The following is a 24,730-nucleotide window of genomic DNA, read 5'->3' as shown; positions in this document are numbered from 1 at the left end:
GTGTCTGTGTGTCTAGGCATGTGTCTGTGTGTATATGTTGTGTTTCCATGTATGTATGCGTATCTGTAAAGGCCTGTGTGTTTCTGCATATATGATGGGTTGTAGTGGAATCTATGTGACTGTATATGTGTGTAATGTCTGTGTATACATGCATGTGTCTGTGTATGTCAGTGCCACTTGTGCGTTTGGCTGTGTATTTATTTATATATCTATGTCTATCTATATTCTGTGTATATTTGTGCGTTCATGTGTCTGTGAGAATGTGTCGATGCATACATTTCTGTGTGTATGTGCATTTCTGTGTTTATGCATATGTCTTGTCTCAGTATGTGCGCGTCTATGTCTATAACAATGTCTAAGTGTAAGTGCACATGCCTATGTCTGTAAATAACTTTGTGTATGTATATACGTGGCACATGTGCGTGACTGTGTGTTTGTCATTATGTCTTGTGATTGAATCTATTCATATAACTGTAACTGTTTGTTTGTTTTTGTATATATGTCTGTGTGCATGTCTGTGTGCAGTGTGTGTCTGTCTATATCTGTGTCTGTGTGTATATTTCAGTATACATGTCTGTTTCTATGTGTATATATCTATATGTGTGTGTACCCACGTGTGAGTCTGTATATCTCCGATATCTGTGGGTCTACATGTTGGTATGTTTCTGTGTATATGTGTGACTCTTTGTGCATGTCTGTATCTGTCTGTGCATATTTGTGTCTGTGTATATGTCTATGTGCGCATGTTTATGTTTCTGTGTGCTTTTGTGTCAGTGTATAGGTCTGAGTCTGTACACAGCTCTGGGTATCGATGTGTGTCTCTGAATATGTCTGTGTGTGAATTTGTGTATCTCTGTATACATATATGTGTCTATTTTTGTAAGTTTGTGTGTGGTATATGTCTGTCATCTATTTGTAAATGTGTATGCTTACATGTGTATATTGTCTGCAGATGTCTGTTGTACATGTGATTATATTTTTATCTGTATATATCTGTGTTGACTGTGCATGTCTCTGTATTTGCGTGCATGTGTGTGTCTTGCATATATCTATGTCTCTGAGTGTTTCTGCACATGTCTGAGTGTGTCTGTGTTCACATGTGTTTCTGTGTATGACTGTGAGATCTGTATGTATATTTCATTGGTATCTGTGTGAGCATGTTTGCATGACTATGCTTCTGTGTGTACATGTTTGTCTATGTTAGAGTATATATATATATATATATAGCTCTGTGTATATGTTTTTGTGTCCCTGTAAACTGATATGTGTATGTCTATGCATTTGTGTATGTGTCTGTACATGTGTGTATGTCTGTGTGTGTTCATGTATCTACCTGTGCATCCTGCATGTCTGTGTCATAGTATGAATGTGTGTCTACCTCTGTGACTATCTGTATATATGTGTGTCTGTGTATGTGTGTCTACCAACATATGTTAGTATATATGTATTTCATTGTGTGCATATGTGTATAACTGAGTCTATGTATATAACTATGTGTGCATGGGTGTCTATATATAGAAATATGCGTGCATCTATGTATTTGACTGTGCATGTGTGTTGGTCTGTGTATAGGTATATGTCTATGATGTGTATGTGTATCTGTATGTATATCTGTTTTGTGTCTCTGAATGTCGGTAAATAGATCTGTATGTCTGTGAATACATCATTTATGTCAATCTGTGTGCACATGTGTGTGTCTGACTATGTATGTCTGTATGTGACTGTATATGTCTGTGTGTGTGCATGTGTGTGTTCTATTTTTATATGTTTGAGTATGTATGTCTGTGTGAGCATGTGCTTGTGTGTTTTGTTGACATGTGTTTGTGTCCATAAATATATATCCTTATGTGGAGTAGATTCATCTATGTCTATCTGTGTGTATACTTGATTGTGTACTTGTGTGACTTTGTGCTTGTCCATGTGTATGCATGTGTGTGTCTATGCAAATATACGTATATACTTCTATGTGTTTACGTATATACTTCTATGTGTTCTCTATATGTCTATGTGTGCATGTGTTTGTACCTGTGTTTCTATGGATATTTCTGTTTGTATTAGTGTGCATGTGTCTGTGTCTATGTATTTCCATGTGTCCATCTCTTGAGGTAAAAAGAGACATCTCTACCTACCTCTTGAGTCAAGGCAGGCGGAGAAAGATTCCTTCAGGGGATCCATAGGACTGGGGCTCCCGTGACAAGGAAATGGCTGCCTCTTTTCTCAACACTCCAGCAGGAGTGAGCCTGCAGTCGCAGGAAAATGGATGGAGATTCTGGCACACAGACCCCACTGTGAGGAAGGGACACAGCACAAAGCTTATAGAGCAGCTGAGAAGACAGAGTCAAGTGTATAGATCGGACCAGGGTCGAGCCACAGGACAGTGGGGAAGCTGTCTCTCTGCTCCACGTGCAACGGACCCAGGTTCGATCCCCAACATGCCCCAGGCCCCCTGCCTCTCCCGGATTGACTCCTGAGCAGAGCCAACAGTAAGCCCTGACCATCACCACGTGTGCGAAAAAAAAACCCTAAAAAATTAATAATACTAAAATGTGCAAATTATTCTTTAAACTCAATGTGCAAGATTGCAAAATGGAGCCTAAATTTAGACTAGTCTCTATTGTTTGTATGTCTATATTTGTATGTCTGTATGTGACTATATTTGTCTGTGTGTATGTTATGTTTGTGTATACACCTTGGTATGTGTTTGTGTATGTTTGTGCTTGTATGTCTGTGTGTACATGTGTGCCTGTGTGAGTCTCTACGTTTATGTCTGTGTGTTCACGTATGTGTCTGTGTATATGTCTGTTTTGTCTGTGTATGTCAGTGTGTCTGTGTATGTCAGACTCTGTATATATCTGGTCTGTATTTTTGTGTGTCTGTATGTGTATGTGTACATGTGTATGTTTCTATATGTGTGGTTTCTTTGTGCATGTGTCTATATATGTGTTTGTGCGTTTGCAGTACTTGTCTATGTATATGTGCACATGTCTGTCTATATCTGTGTTTGAGTATACATTTATGACTATTGTGCCGCATGCGTAAAACTATGTATATGTCCATGTTTCTGTTTATGTCTGTATGTTTGTGTTCATATCTATTTGTGTCTATTTGCAGTGTGTCTGTGTATGTCTGTATGTTTGTGCATATCTGTGTGCCTGTGTTTGTGTGTGACTATGTGCAGCGCATATGTGTAACTGTATCCATGTCTATGTCCATGTGTGTGTGTATATGTCTCTGTATCTATTTGTAAATGTGTGTTTCTGTGCTTACATTTGTGTATCTGTGTGTTTGTGTGGGTGTTTGTGCATGTGTCTTATGTGTCTGTGTATATGTTTGTGTGTGTTTGCCTTTTGTGCATGGAGGTGTTTAGTGTATTTGTGTGTCTGTGTGTGCGTGCACGTGTCTGTGCTTCTGTGTGTACATCTTTGTATCAGTCTGTGTGTTGTATGTGGGTATGGGGGGCCATGTCTGTATATATTTCTGTGTATGTGTCTGTGACATGTCTGTGTGTATTATGTCTGAGTATCTGTGTATGTGCACATATGTGTATCTGTGTCTGTGTAAGTTTGTGTATGTCTCTGTTTATAAGTTTTGGGTGTCTATGTGTCTGTCTGCTTGTGTGCACTGTGTGTCAGTTTATGACTATATATAACTGTGTGTCTGTGTACATGCCTGTGCATGTCTCTGTGTGTGTAGGATATGCCTCTGAGTGCCTGTGTATGTCTCTGTGAGTGCATGTGTCTGTGTGTCCATGCATATGTGTGTGTCTCTCTCTTTTTGTGTGTGGCTCTGTTTGAGCACTGTGTCTGTGTATGTCTATGTCTATGTATGCCTGTATATATATATATATATATATATATGTCTATAGGTCTGTGTCTATGTATATATCTGTGTGTCTGTGTGTTCATGCGTCTGTGCTTGCATATATGTGTCTCTGTGTATATGATTCTGTCTCTATATAAATGTGTCTATGTATGAGTCTGTGTATTTGTATTTGTGTCCTGTGAATTCATATGTGTGACCCTGTGTGTCTATGTCTATTTATTGTGCTTATGTATGTCTTTGTATACATGTGTATCTGTATATGTCTGTGTGCATGTCTGTATCTGTCTATATATGTGTGCATCTCTCTGTGTATGACTGTGTGTCTGTGTCTATGTGTGTCTGAGTGTGAGAGTGTTCATGCATGTTTGTGTATATATCTGTGTTTCTGTGTGTGACGGTGCATGTGTATATGTCTGTGTTGTGTGCATGTGTGTTTGTGTGTCTGTATGTCTGTCTATACATCTGTCTCTATGTGTACATCTGTGTGCATATCTGTGTGTGCATGTGTCTGTGTATATGTCTGTGTGTGCATGTGTCTCTGTTTACACATTTAAGTGTATAACTGTTGTCTATGCTTGTGTGTCTATGTGAATCTGTATGTCTTGTGTGTATATGTATCTGTCAGTATATATGTCTGTGTCACAGTATGTGCACATAGGTATGTGTCTCTGTCTATATCTGTGTGTGCTCAAGTGTGTGTGAATATGTCTGCATGTGTCTTCATGTCTGTGTATACGTGCCATATGTCTGTGTCTGTCTCCATGTGTGCATGTGTGTTGTCTGTGTGCTTGTGCATGCATCTGTCTGTTGCCTATGTATATGTATGTGTATCTGTGTCTCTGGTTTGCGTATGCCTAATTGTGTATGCATGTGTCGGTGTCAATACATATACCTGTGTGTCTGTGTATATTTCTATATTTATTTGTGCTTATGTGTGCAGTTTGTATATGTCTGTGTCTCTGTGTGACATGTGTGTTTGTGTGTGCCTGTGTATATGTCTGTGTATATGTCTGTGTTTAAGTCTATGTGTTAACATATGCATTTCTGTGTGTCTGTGTCTTCACGTGTCTGTTTATGCATAAATCTGTGTATGTCTCTTTGGGTCTGTATCTGACTGTGTGACTCTTTGTCTCTGTGTGCATGTGTGTATGCACGTGCATCTGTGTTCATGTCTGAGTGTCTGTGTTTTTGTATATGTCTGTATGTCAGTATGTTTGTGTGTCCATGGGTGTCTATTGATATGGTGTGTGTGCATCTGTCTATGTCTATGTCTGTGTGCGCATAACTAAGCCTCTATGTATAATTCTGTATATGTATGTCTCTGTATATGTCTGTGTGTATCTATCTGTGTATATAACTGTGTGTATGTATCTTGTGTATCTGTGTGTAGCTCTCTATATATCTGTTTGTGTGTTTATGTCAATTTTTGTCTCTATGTGTGCATGTTGTGAGACTATATAATTTCATGTTGTGATTTTGGTTCATTTGGGAGTGTCTATATGTCTGTGTGAGTCTGTTTGTATCTGTGTCTACGTGGGCATGTGTGTGTCTGTGCATATGGGTTTGTCAAATGTCTATGAATGTGTGTGTGTTCCAGGGCCACTGTGGTGCTCCTCTGGATGATGACGGCATGACCTTCGTGTGTGTCCGTGTATGTGTGTGGTCATGTGTTGTGTCTTGGTATGTCTGTGTGCCCGTGTATATATGTGTGTATATGTGCATGTCTCTATATGTTTGCATGTGTCTTATGTGTCAGTGTATCTTTGTGTTTCTCTGTGCACATACGCATTTGTGTATATCTGTGTGTGTCTGTGCAATCATGTCTATGTGTCTATGTATATGTGTGTCTGTGTGCAAGCATTATCTGTGAATATGCCTTTATTTTGTGTGTGTCTATGTCTGTGCATATGTGTGTGTTGTTTGTGTGGGGAGTTTGTGTCTCTGTATGAATGTGTATCTGTGTATAATCGTCTGTGTGTATATCTGAGTATCCAGGTAAAAATCTATGTCTTTGTGTTCATTTGTGTATGTCTTCATGTCTGTGTTTGAGTAAATTCAGTGTGTGTGCATGTATTTCTATGTTTAGGTATATGTCTGTGTGTCAGTGTATATGTCTGTGTGTGTCAGAGTCTGTGTGTATAAGCCTGATGACTGTGCTCATGTGTCTGTGTGTGAATATGGGTGTGCTATGTATATGTCTGTGTTTCTCTATGTGTAAATGTGCCTGTGTAAATGTGTCTGTGTATATATCTCTGTGACTCTATGTGCACACGCTACACATGCATGTATGAGTCTGTATTGGTTGTATGAGTCTATATGTGTACATGTATGTTTCTGTGTTAACATTTGTGTCTCTGTGCATGCCGGTGTTAGTGCATTTGTTTTGTGTGTCTCTGTGTGTATGTTTGTATCTGTGTATAAATCTGTGTGTCTGTGTGTGTTTTTGTGTGTCTGTGCATAAGTTTGTGTGCATATCTGTCTCTGTGTCACTGTGTCTGTGTATCTATGCACATATCTTTCTGTATATATGTGTCTGTCTTTGTGTGCCTTTGTCTCTGTCAGTGTGTGTACATGTTTGTATAGATGTCTAGGTCTGTGTGTATGTTAATTTTTGTCTGTGTGTGCGCATGTTGTGAGTCCAAGCGTAAATTCATTTTGTTACTATGTGGCATGTGAGTATCTGTGTGAGTCTGTATATCTCTGTGTGATTATGTGTGTTTTTGGTACATGTCTAGGTGTATCTCTGTGTGCAAGTGTGTGCGTCTGTGTACATCATGTCTGTCTGTGTCTGTCTGTGCCCATGTTGTGAGTCTGTGTTGTATACGGGTGTGTATCTGTGTGTATGTGTCTATGTGAGTCTGTGTGTGTAACTCTACCGGTCTGTGATATGTATTTTGATATATGCCTGTGTATCTGTGTATGCAATGGGGGTGCCTATGTGTGTGTATATATATATATGTGTGTGTGTGTTTGTGTCTATCCATATATGTGTGTCTGTGTATACATTGTGTGCATATGATTGTATCTGTGTATCTGTGCCACTGTCTTTGAACCTATGTATATGTATATGTGTCTTTGTGTTTATGTATGTGTGTGTCTTTGTCTTTGTGACTGTGTGTACACTTGTGTTTCTGCATATGTCTGTGTATGTGCATATGTGTGGGTACACATGTGTATGTGGCTCTATAAGTCTGTCTGTGCATATGTCTGTTTGTGTCTGTGTGTGTGCATCTTGTGAGTCTATGTGTAAGTCCGTGTTGTGATTGTGTGGTATGGGAATGTGTCTGTGTAGGTGTCTGTGTCTTTATGTATGGATTTGTGTGTGCGTGTTTCTGTGTATGTCTGTGTGTGCATGTGTCTGAGTATGTGTGTGCACATGTGTCTGTGCACATGTGTGTATCTCTTTATATGTCTGTGTGTGCCTGTGTATATGTGTTTGTGTCTGTGCAGATGCTGTGAGTCTGTGTATAAGACCGCGTTGTGACTGAATTGCATGTGGATATGTGTCTGTTATATGCCTGTGAGTCTGTGTATTGTGTGTCTTGTTATATGCCTGTGTATATAACTGGGTGTGCACTGGGTGTGTCTGTGTATATTAAGTGTCTGTGACTCTGTGTGACTGTGTGCTTCTGTGTGCATGTTGTGTGTCTGAATGTGTGTGTATATGCCTGTGTGTCTGTGTATATGTCTGTGTCATTGTGTCTATATCTATGTATATATGTCTTTGTGTCTCTTCAGTGTGTCCACATGTGTGTTTCTGTGTATATGTGTGTGCATGTGTTTCTGTCTGTGTATGTCTATGTGTGCATATGTGTCTATGCACTGTGTGTGTGGTTTTCTACATATCTGTGTGTCTGTGTATATGTCTGTTTTCTGCACGTTATGAATCTGTGCATCAGTCTGTTGTAACTGTGTGGCATGTGAGTGTGTCTGTGAATATGTCTGTGTGTGACTGTGTTTAGCTTGGTATGTGTCTGTGTGTATCTGTGTGTCTGTCTATACTTGTGTCTGTGTATGTCTGTGTTCATGTGTATGCGCATGTATCTGTGTGTCTGAATATGCCTATGTATGTCTTTCTGTCTCTTATGTCAGTGTGTGTGCAAGAATAGCTCTGTATGTCTTTGTTTCTCTATGTGGGCATGTATGTTTCTGTGTAAACATCAGTGTGTATAAACATATGCCTGTATGCATGTGTCTATGTATATGTCTGTGGTCTGTGTATATATGTGTCTCTACATGTATGTATATATGTGTGTGTCAGTGTGTACATGCATGTAGATGTGTGTCTGTGTCTGCATTTCTGTGCATGTCTCTGTGTGTATATGCCTGTGTGCATGTGCATGTATGTTTGTCTGCATATGTGTGTATCTATCTATATATCTGTGTCAGTGCATGTGCATGTGTTTCTGTGTGTGCCTGTTTATATGTCTGTACATATGTCTGTGCATTTGTGTCTATGCATGTATCTGTGTCTGTGTGTGTGCATGTTTGTGTCTGTGTATGTATTTGTGTTTGTATCTATGTCTGTGTCTGAAAGTTTTTTCTGTGTATTTGTCTCTGTATGTGTCTGTGTGATTGTGCATGTGGATGTGTATCTGAGTATGTCTCCGTGTATATCTGTGTCTGTGTGGGAATATGTCTGTGTGTCTGTCTCTTCATGTGTGTTTGTGCCTGGGTATCTTTCTGTGTGTTTGTGTGTATCTGTCTATGCATATGTATGTTTGTGGGTCTAAGTCTAAATGTGTATTTGTGCCTGGGTATATTTGTGTCTGAGTGTATGTATCTACTTGTGTGTCTGTCTCTGTGTGTGCATATGTGAATGTCTGTGTGTGCATGTGTGGTGTCTATATGTATGTCTGTGTATGTGTGTGTACGTTTCTGTGTCTCTATGTGTTTATTATGTGTCTCTGTGTGCATGTGTTTTTCTGTGCAAATGTCTGTGTATGTCTATGTGCATGTGTCTCTGTATATATTCATGTCTCTGTGTGTGCAAGTGCCTCTGTATATATCTGTGTTTCTCTGTGTACATGAGTCTGGGTATTAATCTGTGTCTGTGTATATGCATGTTTCACAGTGCATGTCTCTCTATGTGCATAAGGGTGACTGTATGTATTGGTCTGTGTGTGTGCATGTGTGGCTGGGTCTGTGTTTGTGCATGTTTGTGTCTGTGTGTGCATGTGTGTGCATCTGTGTTTGTCTTGTGTACACAGGTGTATGTGCCTCTATATCTGTGTCCCTGCGTGCATGCTGTCTTTGTTTTATGTCTGTGTACGTGAGTATGCATGTGTGTGTGTCTTTGTGTTCTGTCTGGGTCCTGAGTGTATGTCTATGTGTACGTGTCTGTGTGTTTGTGGTGGGGGGCAGGTGAGTGAGCAAGTCTGTACAATCTCTGCAGAGAGTGGCCAGAGCGGGGCAGAGGCGGGTGTGGTCAGTGTGCTCCAGTCAGAGCTGGAAATGGACAAAGGGCGAGGACACTGTCCCCCAGCTTACCAGCAGGACAGACACGGTGCCAGGCCTGGGTCCTACCACACACATGTGTTTCAGGGTCGCTGTGGGCTCCTCTGGACGATGACAGCAGGAACGTCATCACTGCTACTCAGGAAACGCCGGCACCTGCATAGAGAGGGCAAGGCCCGAGGGGCTACACCCCTTCCACCCCGTGTGGGCCAAAGACAGTGATGGCCCTTGAGGGACAGAGACGCAGGCAAGGGTCGACCCACTAACCTGGGCTTGTGCCCCGGCACCCGCCATGGTCCCCTGAGCCCAGCCAGGGGTGATCTAAGAGCCCAGAGCCCATAGTAAACCTGCGCGGCGCCAAGTGCGACCGAGAACCATCCCCCATCCCCCCCCAAAGAAACACAATCATCTCTTGAGGAAAAAAGAGACATTTCTACCTACCTCCTGCATCAAGGCAGGAGGATAAAGATTTCTTTAGGGGACCCAACACAACGGGGCTCCCGTAACAGGGAAACGGCTGCCTCTTCTCTAAACACTCCGGCACGAGTGAGCCTGCAGTCACGGGAGAATGCACGGAGACTCTGGCACACAGACCCCACTGTGAGGAAGGGACACAGCACACAGCTTACAGAGCAGCTCAGAAGACACAGTCAAGTGTTTCAAGTGTACAGATCGGACCAGGGCCAGCCACAGGACAGTGGGGAAGGCGTCTGTCTGCCCTACATGCAACGGACCCAGGTTTCAAACCCCCTTCTTACCAGGAGTGTCTTTGGAGCAGAGCCAGTAGTGAGCCCTGAGCACCACCACGGGAAACAAAACACCTGAAATAATAATATTAAAATGTGCAGATTATTCTTTAAAATCAATGTGCAAGACACATGAGTGGAAAATGGAGCCAAGATTGATACAAGAGATGCCAATACGGAGCGAGGAGAGATTGTAGGACCCGGGAGCGCACGTTGCTGTCAGCAGGGCAGACTGCCATGTCTTCTGGCCACACTCCGGAACCCCAGGGGCAGGACAGACTGTGGGCCTGCCCGTGAAGCAGAGGGGAACCAGAAACCGGAGACCGGGTGGCAGGGGAGTATAGACTCATACACATGGACACACACACATACATACAGCCTCAAGGCTGCAAGGGTCCAAAATTCGCTGTGCCACCAGCAGGTGCGGACACAGAAGAGACCACCAGGACAGAGACAGTTGGAAATGGTCACTCTGGGGGAACCGAGTGCTGACAGGAGGGAAGGGGACATGCCAACCGGGAAAAGAGCCAGAAATAAGTAGGTGTGGTTGAGTCTGTGCTTGGGGGTTTCTCTGCATCTGGTCTGGTTTGGTTAGGGCACAACACCCGGCAGTGCTTGGGACTCAGTCCTGGCCGACACGGGGAGCATACAGCGTGCCAGGGAGGAAACCCAGGACAGCCGCACGCATATCTGCAAAGTCTCCCAAAGGCCTGCAGCTCCCCCAGCAGTGAGCTCTGTGTGTACCCAGAGGTCACAATCCCAAGGACCAGGTCTCACAAGGAGACAGGCCCAAGGCCCTCACAGAGGCTCGCGTGCCAGTCCTCCTTTGAACAGAAGGGCCAGCTCTGTTCCCTGATGGGCAGGGCAGGCTGCTGGGCAGGCCGGCCCCTTTCCTGGGAGCACGGCGCCCCCTGGTGGCACCGTACGCACCGGCCCAAGTACACAGAGGGGGACAGGCCCCGGCAGGGGGGCTGCTGTTCAGACACACAAGCTCTGCCCCCACAGGAAGCCAGGGTCCTGGAGGGGAACAGGGCTCCAGGGCAAAGCCTGGCGCTGACCAGCCCCAGCCTGTGCGGGCAGCCCGGTAGGCTCTGGGGGGAGCCCGCAAAATGCGCAGAGCTCCTCACACTGCAACCCAAAGCCTGCTTATACCCTCGTGCAAAAGAATAAACTACATATACATGTACACAGGTGTACACACGTATGTATGTTCATGTGTATGTATATATACACAAACATATATCACAAATGAGTATGCATATATACATATACTATGTGTGTAAACATGTGGACATGCGTGTATGTATGTGTGTGTTTGCATAATCCTTAAATTTTTGGCTCCAAGAGTCTATTACATCATGATTTTCTAAAACGATGCTTATTTGAAAAAATTTTGTTGCAGAGTTTCAAGAGAGAACTGAGTTATCTATATTTCCCAAAGAGTGCCTTCGACACAAAGCCTAGAAAAAGTGATTTTGGATATTGTTCTATTCATGGTATCTCTGTTTTGCAAATTAAATTTGTGATGGCACATTAACTCAGAGATATGAATATTTTAATAACGCCAGATGCATAAATTGCAAGGAGAATGAATTAGGATTCAAAAATGTTTTCAGTTCCAAGGAACTGGATTTCACGTAGATCTATTTTCCCTCCACAGAGAGAAGAGATACTCTAATTTACTGCAATTTTACTTTAACTGTTTTAACCGTTTAGTGTTCTTCTTTTAACAAATTATCGTTCCAACAGATTTAAGATATTAAAAATCATCCAAAGCTTTGCTCTACCTAGTAAACTATTTTCACACTGAAGAGGACCTACCTTGAGATGTCAATCTGACAAATATCATTCGGGCTGTTAGAAATGAAATAGGCCAGCAAGAAACAGCACACTTCTTTGAGCCTTGCATGTATATGTGTACACATATATACACACATATATGTATCTACAGTATTTGGCCTCACAAATGCTTAAAACGTGCTGTAGGACCATTACTTCCTTACTAGTGAGTGACAATCATTTCATTATTCCTACCTGGTAAACTCACCATGAACCCTGTTACAGCCGAGGATGATAAGGACACAACCATGGGCGTTTCTCTGAACAAACACTCCAAGCTCCTGACATGTTCCACAGTGTCACGGACCTTCTCTGTCACTCAGCACCCACAATGCACCGGCCAGGCGTTTGATTCAGAGAGGCTAAGCAGCCTAGCAACGGACACCGCGCTGGAGCCGGGCCCTCTGCGGACACCAGGGCAATCCAGGCCACGGGCCAGTGTCCCGACAGCACGTGCAGACCAGCCCTGGGACCGTGTGCAGAGCAGGCACCGAGTTTCCGAGTCCCCGATCCGTGTTGTGCTCGCCGGTGTACTCACCTACCCAGAGTTCCCACAGAGGTCCCCAAGCGGTGTCTGCCCAGCCTGTTCCCCGGGCGAGTCTCCGGCAGCTGACCAGCTCCCGGGCCGCTGCTCTTGATGGTTCCAGACTCCTGGCCGAGAAGGAGACGCACGTGAGCTGGGGCGCGACCAGGGGGGTATGGCGCACACCAACAGGGCCGGGAGGAGGCTAGGTGGTGGGAAGCTTGCCCAAGTGTGTCGGGGCGAAGGGCAGTGAGGACAGAGAAGGGACCAGTATGACAATGAGAGCTGGAGATGGTCACTCTGACAAGGACCAGGTATTGAAAAGAGGGAAAGGGATGTGCATGATGACCTTCCGGCCCCCGTACTGCAAAGCCTAATGCCCAAAAGGAGGGAGAAACAGAGAACAGAGATAGAGAAAGAGAGGGAGAGAGACAGGGAGAGAGAGAGACAGAGACAGAGAGTGAGGGGGGAGGGAAAGAGAGAGAGAGAGTTGGAGGAGAGAGAGAGTCCACAGTTCTCTAAGCACTACACAGAGATAAACGTCTATGTGGAATCCTGTTTCTTTCGGGGGCTGAGACGGGAAAGAGCATGAGTGGCTGTCAGCTGCTCACCTGGGGGGCACAGCAGCACTGCAGGCCTGAGAGACAGCACAGAGGGGTGGCCAGCAACAGACCTGGAGCAGATTGGACCCCCCTGCTGGAGAAGCTACAGCAGGAACAAAGGCCAGGAAAGGGATTTCCAAGAAGACCATCCCCATTCCCAATCCCACCCCCTTGGCAACCTCCCTAGTGACAGACTCTTACCTGGGTAGAAGCCCCAGGTGGGGCCAGGCTGGAAAAACCCCTATGAAAGCTAGCTTGAGCAAAGGGAGGGCCACATGTGCTGCTTGTGCCCATGTGGCCGGGCACCTGTGTCGCCCGCATCTCCCCTCTTGCGGGTTGGCCTCTGATCCTTCCAAGTCTCCTGCTGGGGTGTGTGTAGGCCATCTCTGCCTCTGGAGAAGCCCAAGGTTCTCTCTTGAGTGCATTCCTCTCCCCTCTCTCCCACTTTCTCTCCTTCCTCCCTAGTTCAGGCTGGGGAGGCTGAGATAATGGGCGAGACCTAGGGCGAATAGCCTGACAGGGATCTGCCAAGAACCCAATTTCCATCTCAAAGGGTCTGCAGGAAACCCCCTTATCTCTAAAGTCTGCACCCCCTATAACACAAAGAGCTGGTTCCCTATGAAAACCCCACAAAATAAACTACATTCCTTCCCATTCCTTCCCACCTGGGGAGTTTCTCTCTTTTTTTTCTCTTCCACTTTTTTTTCCTTTGGTACTTAGGCTTTTACTTTGAAATTTTTTCATTGAGATTCTCTGGTTTCCCACACTAGGAGTCCTGTTTACACATGCACATAATTCCAACACCACACAACTCATAACCAGAGCAGTCCCTCCCTCTCCCTTTGTTTTCTCTTCCTCCTTTCTAATAAAGGAGCCCATTAGCTAATAGGCTAATAAGCTGAGGCTCTCTACTTTCCCTCTCTGAATCTGAGTGTCTCAGACTCCCAACTTCCATTCCTGAAAATACTGGAGAGCTGGGACATGCCAACCAACAGAGACCCTCCGTCCTGCACCATCTGCTCACTGACCCCAGGCGCGTGAGAAATGGGGTTCCCTCCGGGTTATTCCCACCAAACCTTTAAGGACTGGCAGACGGTAAGGGTCAGAACATGTTCAGAGGCAGTAGAATGAGGACCGTATCCCGTTTTGCCCTGCATCCACCAGAAAATCAACCCTACTGGATGGAATAAAGTAGATTCACACGTCCCTCCTCGTTTCCATCTCGAATAAAACAGAATCGGACGCCCCTTCTCGTTTCCATCTACGCCTTTTCACCTCGGGACCCCGGAGTGCGCTGCGTTTTCGGCTCTGCTTGGTACCCGCGTGGGCTAGCTAGCGCCCGGGGCTGGGATGCTGGGGTGCAGGGATGCGGGGATGCAGGGAGTCGGGGATGCAGGTATGCACGGATGCGGGGATGCAGGGATGCTGCTGGGCGGCCTCCCTAGTGCATCCCGCCCCGACCCGCCCGCCTCCCGGGTTCCGACGTCACCGGCGCAGGGCAGTACCTGGGCCCAGGGCCAGCCAGCAGCCTGGGAGCGGGGCGCGCTCACCCTCCGGCAGGGGGCACAGCCGCTCAGTGTGCGCTCCGGCTGCCAGGGGCAACGGGGAAACCAGCACAGGGAACCACTTCCGGGGTCGCCGGCCAGCGGAGGCAACCACTTCCGGGGCGCGGCAAAGGACTGGTGTTCGGGCTCAACAGGCTCCCCGTGGGGCGGAGGGGACCAGAACGCGGCCCCTCGGTTTCCGGATACACTGAAGGACCTGGGCGAGTCAGTACAAATCTTGGCCTGTCCCTTGTCAGTCACGGCGCTCCAGGGGCCGTGGGCGCGCTCAGCCAAGAGGCCGAGCCAGTGGCGATGACGTCACAAACCCCGGCCCCGCTTGTACCTTCCTGGGCGGGGCCGCGCAGTGTGATTTCGTCACAAAGTCTCCTGAGGCGGCCTCTCCTGGACATGCCCCCCGCCCCACACCTCTTCCTTCTGGACCTTCCCGGGAGGCGCGCGGCTCGGAGAGGCGGGGCCTCGCGGAGAGGCCGGCCCGTCTACCAGTTCCGGGCAAGGAGGCGGACCGCAAGGGGGCGGGAGGTATGGAAGCGAGCCGCGCTCCTATTGGTCGAGCGGAGCAAGAGGCGGGCGGTGCGGGGCCTGGGCGATCAGATAGGCGGGGTGCGGTTGAGTGGCGGCCTGGCGGCCCCAAGCCCGAAGAAAGGGGTGTTTGGCTGGGAAAGGGAGTCGGGTCCCCAGGTGGGCCGGGTGGGCTCCGGGCGGTAGCGGGGAGGCGGGCCCGTCACCCGGCCTCGGTGCCGCGTCTGGCCGGGGGCTTAGGGCGCACGCCCCGGACCCCAGGGCTCCGCAGACGGCCAGGCGGCCCCTGCACCACGGGGAGCTCCAGGCACCTGCTCTGGGCGCGCGGCTGCAGCGACACACAGGCACCCGGGGCGTGTGTGTCTCTGTGTGTGTGTGTACACAATGACACAATGGAAAGAGTTCAGGATTGCTGCCGGATGGGTGTGTGTGTGTGTATGTGTGTGTGTGTGTACACATATGCACAATGAAAAGAGTTCAGGTTTGTTATAGGACGGCAGTTTGCAGGGTTCCATGGTGCAGCACCCCAGGAAGAGGTGTGTGTGTGTGTGTGTGTGTGTGTGCACGATGGAAAGAGTTTAGAATTGGGGTGTGTGTGTGTGCGTGTGTGTGTGTATGCACAATAGGAAGAGTTTAGGATTGGTGTGTATGCACATATGCACAGTGGAAAGAGTTCAGTATTGTTACAGGATGGCAGTTTGCAGGGTTGCATGGTGCACCACCCTAGGGACAGGTGTGTGTGTGTGTGTGTATGTATAAACAATGGAAAGAGTTCAGGATTGGTTGTGTGCGTGTGTGTGTGTATGCACAATGGAAGCAATTCAGGATTGTTGCAAGATGGCGGTTTGCAGGATTGCATGGTACAGCACCCCAGGGAGGGGTGGTGTGTGTGTGTGTGTGTGTGTATGTATGTACGCACAATGGAAAGAATTCACGTTTGGGGTGTTTGTGTTTGTGTGTGTACAATACAATGGAAAAAGTTCGGGATCGTTGCAGGATGGCAGTTTGCAGTATTGCATGGTGAAGCACCTTGGAGAGGGGTGTGTGTGTGTGTGTGTGTGTGTGTGTGTGTGTGTGTGTGCACATATGCACAATGGAAAGAGTTCAGGATTGCTGCAGGATGGCAGTTTGCAGGATTGCATGGTGCAGCGCCCCGGGAAGGGGGTTCTATCGATTATATAGATGCAGCCTCGCTCCGGCCAGGCCTGGGGGTCAGGGGCCACAGTTTCAAACCTGCTAAAGCATCAACATTTCTATTGGCCCCCTTCGACCCCGGTGCTCTTGGCAAACTGGGATGCGTTCCAGTGGGACTCTCAGGAATTCGGATCTCTGCAGATATTACTTTTCTCTACCTCTCTCAACCCCCTAAAGTTCCATAAAAATCTAGGGAAAATAATAAGCTAAGAACAGTGAGGGGAGGGGCAAATACTTTGGGTGTTCTCGGTGTTTAGGTCACCCAGGGGCCCGCCCTGCCTGCAACCACCCTATCCTGGAAGCACTGGGGGGCTGACACCTAGGGGTGCAGCAGGGCCGGAACGGAGAGACAGAGCTGCCTCAGGGGCCACTCCTACAGCCCCCAGAGGTGAACCCGGTAAGGAGGGGCTGGGTGCAAGCCGGCCTGAGCCCCCGCCTTTCTCTCTTCAGCCTTCGCATGGCTGATCGCTGGTAGAGGCGATTCCACCTCAAGGCCTGGCCCCCAGCTCTGCTGAGTGTTCAGAACCCGCCCTGCTGGGCAGCAGAGACTCTCAGCCCGAGTCTCTGCGTCTCTGTCTGCCCTGTCTGTGTGGGCGCCTGTGGACATTTGCCTGTGGATGGAGTCTTCTGTCTCTGTGGGTCATCAGCTCGGTCTACATCTGTCCCTGCCCGAAGCTGCGACTGTCACCATCCACAGGTCTATGTCATCCGTCCATCCTGTCTCCGTGGTTATGGCACATCTTGACGTTTTCATCCTCTGTGTCACCACCTCTATGTCCTGTCAGTCACCGTCATGTTTATCCCAAGTAACCATTTGTGTTATATCATGTATATGTCAGATCGATGTGTTTATGTGTTTGTGACCGACCATTTATATCTGTGTCCTATTGATCAATGTCTGCATTGATGTTGACACCCTGTCACCATCCATGTGTCCTATCACTGCAATTATGTCACACCTCCATGCCTGTGTTACGTCTGCCACCATCTGTATCTGTGTAATATCTGCCACCGTCTCATCCATGCTTATGCCATGTCACTATCTCTTTCATGCCATCTGTTTCAGCTATATACTATGTCATATCTGTTTATGTCATCTGTCAACATTTAAGACTATCATATCAGCCTCTGCGTGTATGTGGGTGTCATGCTTGTCACCAGCTTTACGCCAGGCCACTGTCTGTCATCATCAGTACATCAGTCCTGTCTGTCACCATCTAGATCTAGTCCCAACCCCATGTCCATATTCATGTCACAATATGTTACCTCTGCACGTTTACATCATCTCTGTCAGCATGTGTGTCTCTGCCATGCCCATCACCATGCAGAGGTCATATCTGCCACTCTGTGGTGTCTGTCACCACCCATATGTGTATCTGTGACCTCTCACGTCACATGCTTGTGCATGTTTCTGTCACCATCTCCAGGCTAGTGTCATCTCTCTGCCGTATCTAATGTTTCTGTCATATCATATATCATGCCTGTCGCCATTTTCTCTATATCTCTATCCCATCACCGTCTACATGTGTATTTAGGTTTCTGTTCATGCCCATCACCGTCTCTATGTTTGTCATCTCTATATTGTATCGCTCTGTATCTGTTTTTTGTATCTGCATGTTATGTCATCCATATGTCTATCTCTGTTGATGTCATCCATATGTCATATGTGTATACCACACACATCTGCTTATCTCATCTGTATGCCATATGTCTCTGTTTATGTCATCTGTATGCCGTATCTCTATGTTTATGTCATCTGTATGTCACATCTCTATGTTTATGTCACCTGTATATATCTGTATGTTTATGGCATCTGTATGTTGTATATTTATGGCATCTGTATGTTGCATCTCTGTGTTTATGACACCTTATGTTGTATCCCTGTTTATGTCATCTGTATGTTGTATCTCTTTATGGTATCTGTATGTCATATCTCTATGTCATCTGTAAGTATCTGTATGTTTATGGCATCTATATGTATCTGCATGCTATGTGATCTGTATGTCACATCTGTTTATGTCATCATGTTGTATCTCTCTGTTTATGTCATCTGTATGTACTGTACTGACCTGCGTTACTCACACCATTGCAGCCTTTCCTCACACCATCACACACATTACCCACAGCCATTACACTGCTACTCAGCCTGGACATCATTACTCATACTGTCACTCACCCCAGATCTCAACCTGTTATTCACAATGTTACCCTCATGTGTTACTCACACTGTTACCCTGGTACTGACCCACGTTACTCGCTCCATCGCACACTTTCCTCACACCATCACTCACAGCCATTACACTGAGACTCAGGCAGGACACTATTACTCATACCATTACTCACCCTAGAACTCAACCTGTTACCTGCAGTGTTAACCACAGCCATTGCTCACACTGTTACTCAGCCACTGCACCATCAGTCACAGTAACTCACACAGTGTTCACAGCGGTTGCACCGTTAGCCTTGACACCACTACTCACACCATTACTCACCCCCTCACTCACCCTCAACTCCCACTGTCATGGTGCTTATGCCATTACCCACGCCACTCCACTGTTACTCGCACCGTTATAGCCATCAGTCACACTGTAGCCATTATACCCTTACTCACACTGTGACTATGTGTGAGTACACCCTGACTCACACTGTTATAGCCATTACACTCATATCATTACCCTTTCATCCACTCTCTCACTCACATCATTACCCTACTATGCTCACTGTTACTCACCAGTGTTACTCACACGCCTCTGGCCTGTCATGCATGGACGTTTTGTGTTGCAAAATTCTTTTTTCATCGCTAAAGTCACCGCTAAACTTTTCCGTGAGAACGACAAAGATGTCCCCTCCCCCACCCATGCCATCCTGCTGTCCCTTTCAGGAAGAAGTGTCTGCAAGTGTCTGTGCCTGGGTTGGTCCTTCCCCGTCCAATCGCTGTGGTCAGACCATTCTAAGGAGTCTCGGGTTCTTTCTGGAGGTAGATCAAGCCGGACCGAAAATGGTTTCAGTTTCCAGAACTTTGAGGAGAAGGAGCGAGAGTGGGCTTTGGGTGGGTCCTCGAATCCGTTTCTGTAACCGAAAGGGCTGGCGGGGTGACCTTACACCATCTGGTTTGTCTCAGGCTGGAAATGAGCAGAGACACCCGCCAGGCATGTCCGCCTTGTCACGTTTTAGGAACGCAAGACCATGGAGTGGAGACAATGTCTCTTCACCTACAGAACAGCCTGGTGCTCGCAAACACGCCACACTCACACTGGTCCACACCGCCAACGTGATATGAAGGGCGGGCAAAGTTTCTGGGGGGGTTCCTGATCACTTCACCACTTCTTATTTCCTCTTTGTTCCTTTCCCTGCTGGGGCAGTACGGCCATGGCCAAATTGCCCAGGAGGCCGCACGTACCCATTTGTTGAGTGATATTCACCAGCACGCCCAGACACCAGGGAGCGAAAATCAGGCAGGAGTGCACGCACATCACCAGGGCAGCGTGGTGGAAACTCACGGAAAACCACGGAAGAGTCGGAACAAAGGGGCAAAGTCCAAAACTTACGCAGCTCCGAGACACCGGCCCATCTTATGAAAATGGGCCATCACCACCTCCCAAGTGACCTGAGCCCACAGCCACGGCCAGCCACAGCCACGCCCTCTCTGCTCTCCCTGGGCTTCACATCATTCCGAGCACCCGGGTTGGAACCTGGTTCAAAGCTGCCTCGGCAGCTCTCATGAGAGACAGGACCTTGCCCTCCCGTGCGCTCTCTCTTAGACATCAGTAATTTTATCAGAAAATGGACTCAGAAATTCTTCCGTGTAGCTGAGAGGCTCTTCTTCATCTACACCGTGCTAAATCGTGCAACGATTTTTTTTTTCAGCTTCAGGGGCCACAGCTGGCAGTGCTTGGGGCATACCCTCGGCTCTGCACTCGGTCACTCCTGGCTGGTTCGAGGGACCATGTGCAGTGCTAGAGATCAAACCCAACTCAGCTCCATGCAGGCAAAGTGCCCTACCCACTATGCTATCCTGCCAGTCTCCTGCAGTGATTTTCCTGGTGGCTCCGGGACACTCTCTGTGAACTACTGTGTACTTCAGGCCTCCGTTTGCTTTAGGGCGCTAAATTTGGGGATACTCCAGAGCAAACACTTCCCGGCCCCTCCTGGGCCCTCTCCCGTCTCTCTCAGCTCTCCATGGGCATCACCTGGTTCTTTCCCAAACTCCTCTCTCTTCTCACAGTTGAGCACGAACCAGTAGACGCACCAAGTAAAGTCTACACCTCCAGAACTGCTATGACAGTCACTGTTTTCCATGAGCGCGCAAAAAAGAGGAAGGATTTCAGTAAGGGTGTGTAAGAAGAGAGAAGCGAAGGGAAAATAGGCCGGAGAGATGGTCCCAGGGTCAGGCACCTGCCGGGCTCTCGCCAAGCCTGGGTTGAATTCCTGGTTCCACACATGGTCCCCAGAGCCCCACCAGGAGTCATCCGAGCACAGAGCCGGGAAGTCAGCCCTGGGCATAGCTGGGTGTGGCTGCCCCAAAACAGAGAGAGAAAGAAGAGAAAATGGAAAAGGAAAACAGGAAGAGGAAGGAAGGGGGAGGAGAGCAGAGGAGAGGAGAGGAGAGGAGAGGAGAGGAGAGGAGAGGAGAGGAGAGGAGAGGAGAGGAGAGGAGAGGAGAGGAGAGGAGAGGAGAGGGGAGGGGAGGAGAGGGGAGGGGAGGGGAAGGGAGGGGAGGGGAGAGGAGAGGAGGAGGAAGAGTAAGAGAAAAGGAAAGGAGGAGGAGGAAGAGGGGAGGGGTGGGAGAAGAGGGTAGGAGAGGGGTGGGGTGAGAGGGGAGGGAAGGGGAGGAGAGGAGAGCAGAGAAGATCTATTTGAACTGGAGGTGGGGGAGGACACAGAGAACCTGAGACAGACAGAATGAGAGAGACAGAGAGAATCAGAAAGAATCAGAGAGAGAGACAGGGAGACAAACAGAGAGACAGAGCCAGAGAGAGCCAAGGAGAGAGAGCCAAGAGCCAGGAGAGAGACAGAGACACACAGAAAAGAGACAAAGAGACAGAATAAGAGAGACAGGGAGAGAGAGAGACAGAAACAGAGGGCCAAATAGAGTCAGAGAGTCAGAGAGTGAGAAAGAGAGGCAGGCAGACAGACAAACCTAAGAGAGACAGACAGAATGAGAGAGACAGAGAAACAGAGGGCCAGAAAGAAAGAGAGAGAGAGAGACAGAGAGAGAGACAAAAGACAGACAATGAGACAGAATGAGAGACAGAGACACACAGACAGAGAGACAGAGAGCTAGAGAGCCAGAGAGAGAGAGATGCGGGGGATAGGGAGGCTGTGGGAAGGGTCATGGTGGAAGGCGCAGAGGTGTGGAGGGCGGGTCTGGAGAGGCGAGGCAGGGAGGGAGCGAGCACCCTGCCTCGGGTCTGAGCGTGGTTGGCGCAGGGCTGTGGTGGGCGGGGGCAGAGCGTGGACCCCTCGGCGCCCATGGACCAATGGAGCCAGTCTGGGGGCTGCGAGCGAGCAGGCGGGCGGGCGTCAGACTCAGCCCCTTCCCGCGGCTCCGGACAGCGTGAAGTCCGTGCCTCCTTCTCCTGCCTCCCTCCCTCGGGCCACAAGCCCCCTACACCCCAAGGGACTCCGGCCCGAGGACACGCCTGCTTGATTCCCGGGGCATGCGGCCTCGCGTTCCCAGGGCGCACCTGGGGCAGAGGATCGCCAGGAGCGCGCTGGGCCACAGCCTCCGGCTCCGCTGCACACTCTGCCCTGCCCGGATGCGGCCCTGTCCCTCCTGGGGTCAGTGGAGCCCCAGCAAGGACACCGCGCTCGGGTCCCTTAATTCGTCAATGCCTGTTTTATAGTTACAATTTCCTGATGTAGGTTCAAAAGATCCAAACTTGCACTGGCGTCAGGCCAAAGCCCTGTGACATGTTTCTTGATTCATTCCCATGGATATTTGGTCTTGTTATATTTCATATCAGTAACACAACTCCAAGTTATAATGACATCGTAACTTGTATTGAATCAACAAAAATGAAGATTATTTAACAATAAATACCCGTTTCCCAATACCCATAATACAATTAGTAATTATACAATTAACACAAGTCACATTCCAAATTCCCTGTTGTAAGGTGATATTAGCATACCCAAACATAAATGCCCAAGGAAGTGGCACGCATACTTCAATGGATCCATCAGTTCGAGCGGCACCATAACCTAGAGAGAAGTCCACATTTTGTTTGTCCTGGTTGCCACTGACTGGCCGCAATTTTTCCACATTATCTGGAAAAGAATCATTGTTCTTCCCCATGGCCAAGGCCATTCTCCATATTCCATTTGATATCCTTCACTCAGCAAACCCCACGGCGCGTCTGCGACCTTCCATTCTCCATAAATGCTGTTATCGCATGTGCGAGGATGCCAACAAACCAAGGCAAGATTGTGCATTGTCCAAGAACTGTCCTGTAAGCTTTTGCAAGGGGACCATACAGCAGACAAAGATGGTACAATTGTTGGAGAACATATTTCCAAATCTAAAGGCGACAGAGATTCTCTATGGAAGTGAGACCATTTAGAAAACCGTGTTCCATTAATGGTAACAATAGTAGTTAAATTCTTCCAATATATTACATGATCCTATAAGCCCAAACATCCCAAAGTCCCATTAGTGGAAGAATCCCTCACTAAACAAATAGGGGTTCCTCCAGATATTCCAGAGAAGGAAATATCTGACTGGTGCCATATAATATATGGAGCCCACATTCCCCATCCTACTGAGTAGCATTATTATAAAACTGAATCTGCTCTCTTGGCCAAGTGGCTAACTGCAACACCGGGGGATCTGGAATGGAAGTCCAAAATGTGTCTGCCCTTGCTGAACTGAGGGGCATCAGCTGTACAAGGAAGGCCGTCAGGGTCACATTCAATTGTCTTCTCTTATCTTGAGAGTATGTCTGTTGGACCTGAGCCTTTATCAATGTGGTCTCAGCAAGGCTGGTTGGATCCACGAACGTCATCTGTGCAAATTGATTGATCAAGTTCTTTCTGTGTCTGGTGCACCAATCTATCCAGCAACCAGCGTGGCCTTTCGGCATCCTGTGGAAAGACACAAACATGCCCTTGTCCCCACATCAATACTGTATCTGGCCCCTACCATTTTCATCCAATGGATCTTTCCATTTAACAAGAGGATGGGATTTTTTTAAATTTTCTATATTTTTTCCCACAGCTTCTGTGCTGGGGTATAGCTGTCTTCATCAAAAATCAAAAAATTTAAAACAAAGAGGGCATGCTTCAATAGATTTCTAGGTTGTTGAGAATACAACTCCCCTTTTTTATTTTTTGCAACTGATTTTTAAAAGTTTGGTGTGCTCGTTCAACAATACCTTATCCTTGAGGATTATATGAAATGCCCGTCTTATGTATAATATTTATCTGTGTATAAAAGATTGAAAACTTTTTTCAGTATAACCAGGGCCATTGTCTGTTTTTATGTTTCAGGGTACTCATAACTGCAAAACAAGCCAAACAATGTTTATCAGCTTCCCCTGTTTCTAAAGTAGCATGTAGAAATCCTGAATAAGTGTCTATGGTGAGATGAGCATAGAGAAGATTGCCAAAAGCATGAATTAGTGTGACATCCATTTGCCACAGTCCATTGGATAAAAGGCCTCTAGGATTAATTCCATAATGAGACACTCAATGCAGCAAAGGACATTCTGACCCTTGTTTAACAATTTGTCTGGCAAATTCTCTAGCAATATGAAACTGCTGGCAGAAGCTCCTGCTGTTCTGATGGTGAAGTTTATGGGAGCAGAGAGAGGCTTGACCTTGGGAAAAGAATATTTCAGTTGCTTTGTCAGCCAGAACATTTCCCTCCGAAAGAGGTCCAGGAAGGCCAAATGTGCACAGATATATCCAAAATAACACAGATGAGTTCACTGATGAATAACAGTTTGGATTTGGTTAAAGAAAAATCCTGTACAAGATGATTAGAATGTCCAATATACAGAACAGTTTCAATAGCAAGTAAGGCTCGTACAAAATATTGACTGTCAGAATAGAGATTAAAAGGCACCTCATTACACAATTTAAGACCAGGAAGCACAGCATAAAGTTCAGTTTCCTGAGCAGAAGTGCAACCTCTCTGCCAAACCTTAGTGCCCGCGTCTGTTCGTACCACGGCTCAGCCATTAGAAGATCCATCAGTAAAAATTAAACCAGCATTAGTAATAGACTGTTGAACTGTAGTATGTGGAAAAATAAAGGGATGAGTCACCATAAAATGTAAAATCGTGTCCTGTAGTAAATGATAGGAATAGTAGCTGAATAATTTACTAAGGCGATGTCCCATGAATTCAAAAATTGACTTCACCAGTTTTGCTTGTCTTTATCAAAAGGGATTCCAATTGCTCCTGGGTCTTTACCAAAATATAAATTAGATTGTTTTTGACGCAGGGCAATTAAAGCAATAAC

The sequence above is a fragment of the Sorex araneus genome, chromosome X (genome assembly GCF_027595985.1).
Source record: "Sorex araneus isolate mSorAra2 chromosome X, mSorAra2.pri, whole genome shotgun sequence".
In the NCBI taxonomy this organism is placed as follows: domain Eukaryota; kingdom Metazoa; phylum Chordata; class Mammalia; order Eulipotyphla; family Soricidae; genus Sorex; species Sorex araneus.
This window is presented reverse-complemented; position numbering follows the sequence as displayed.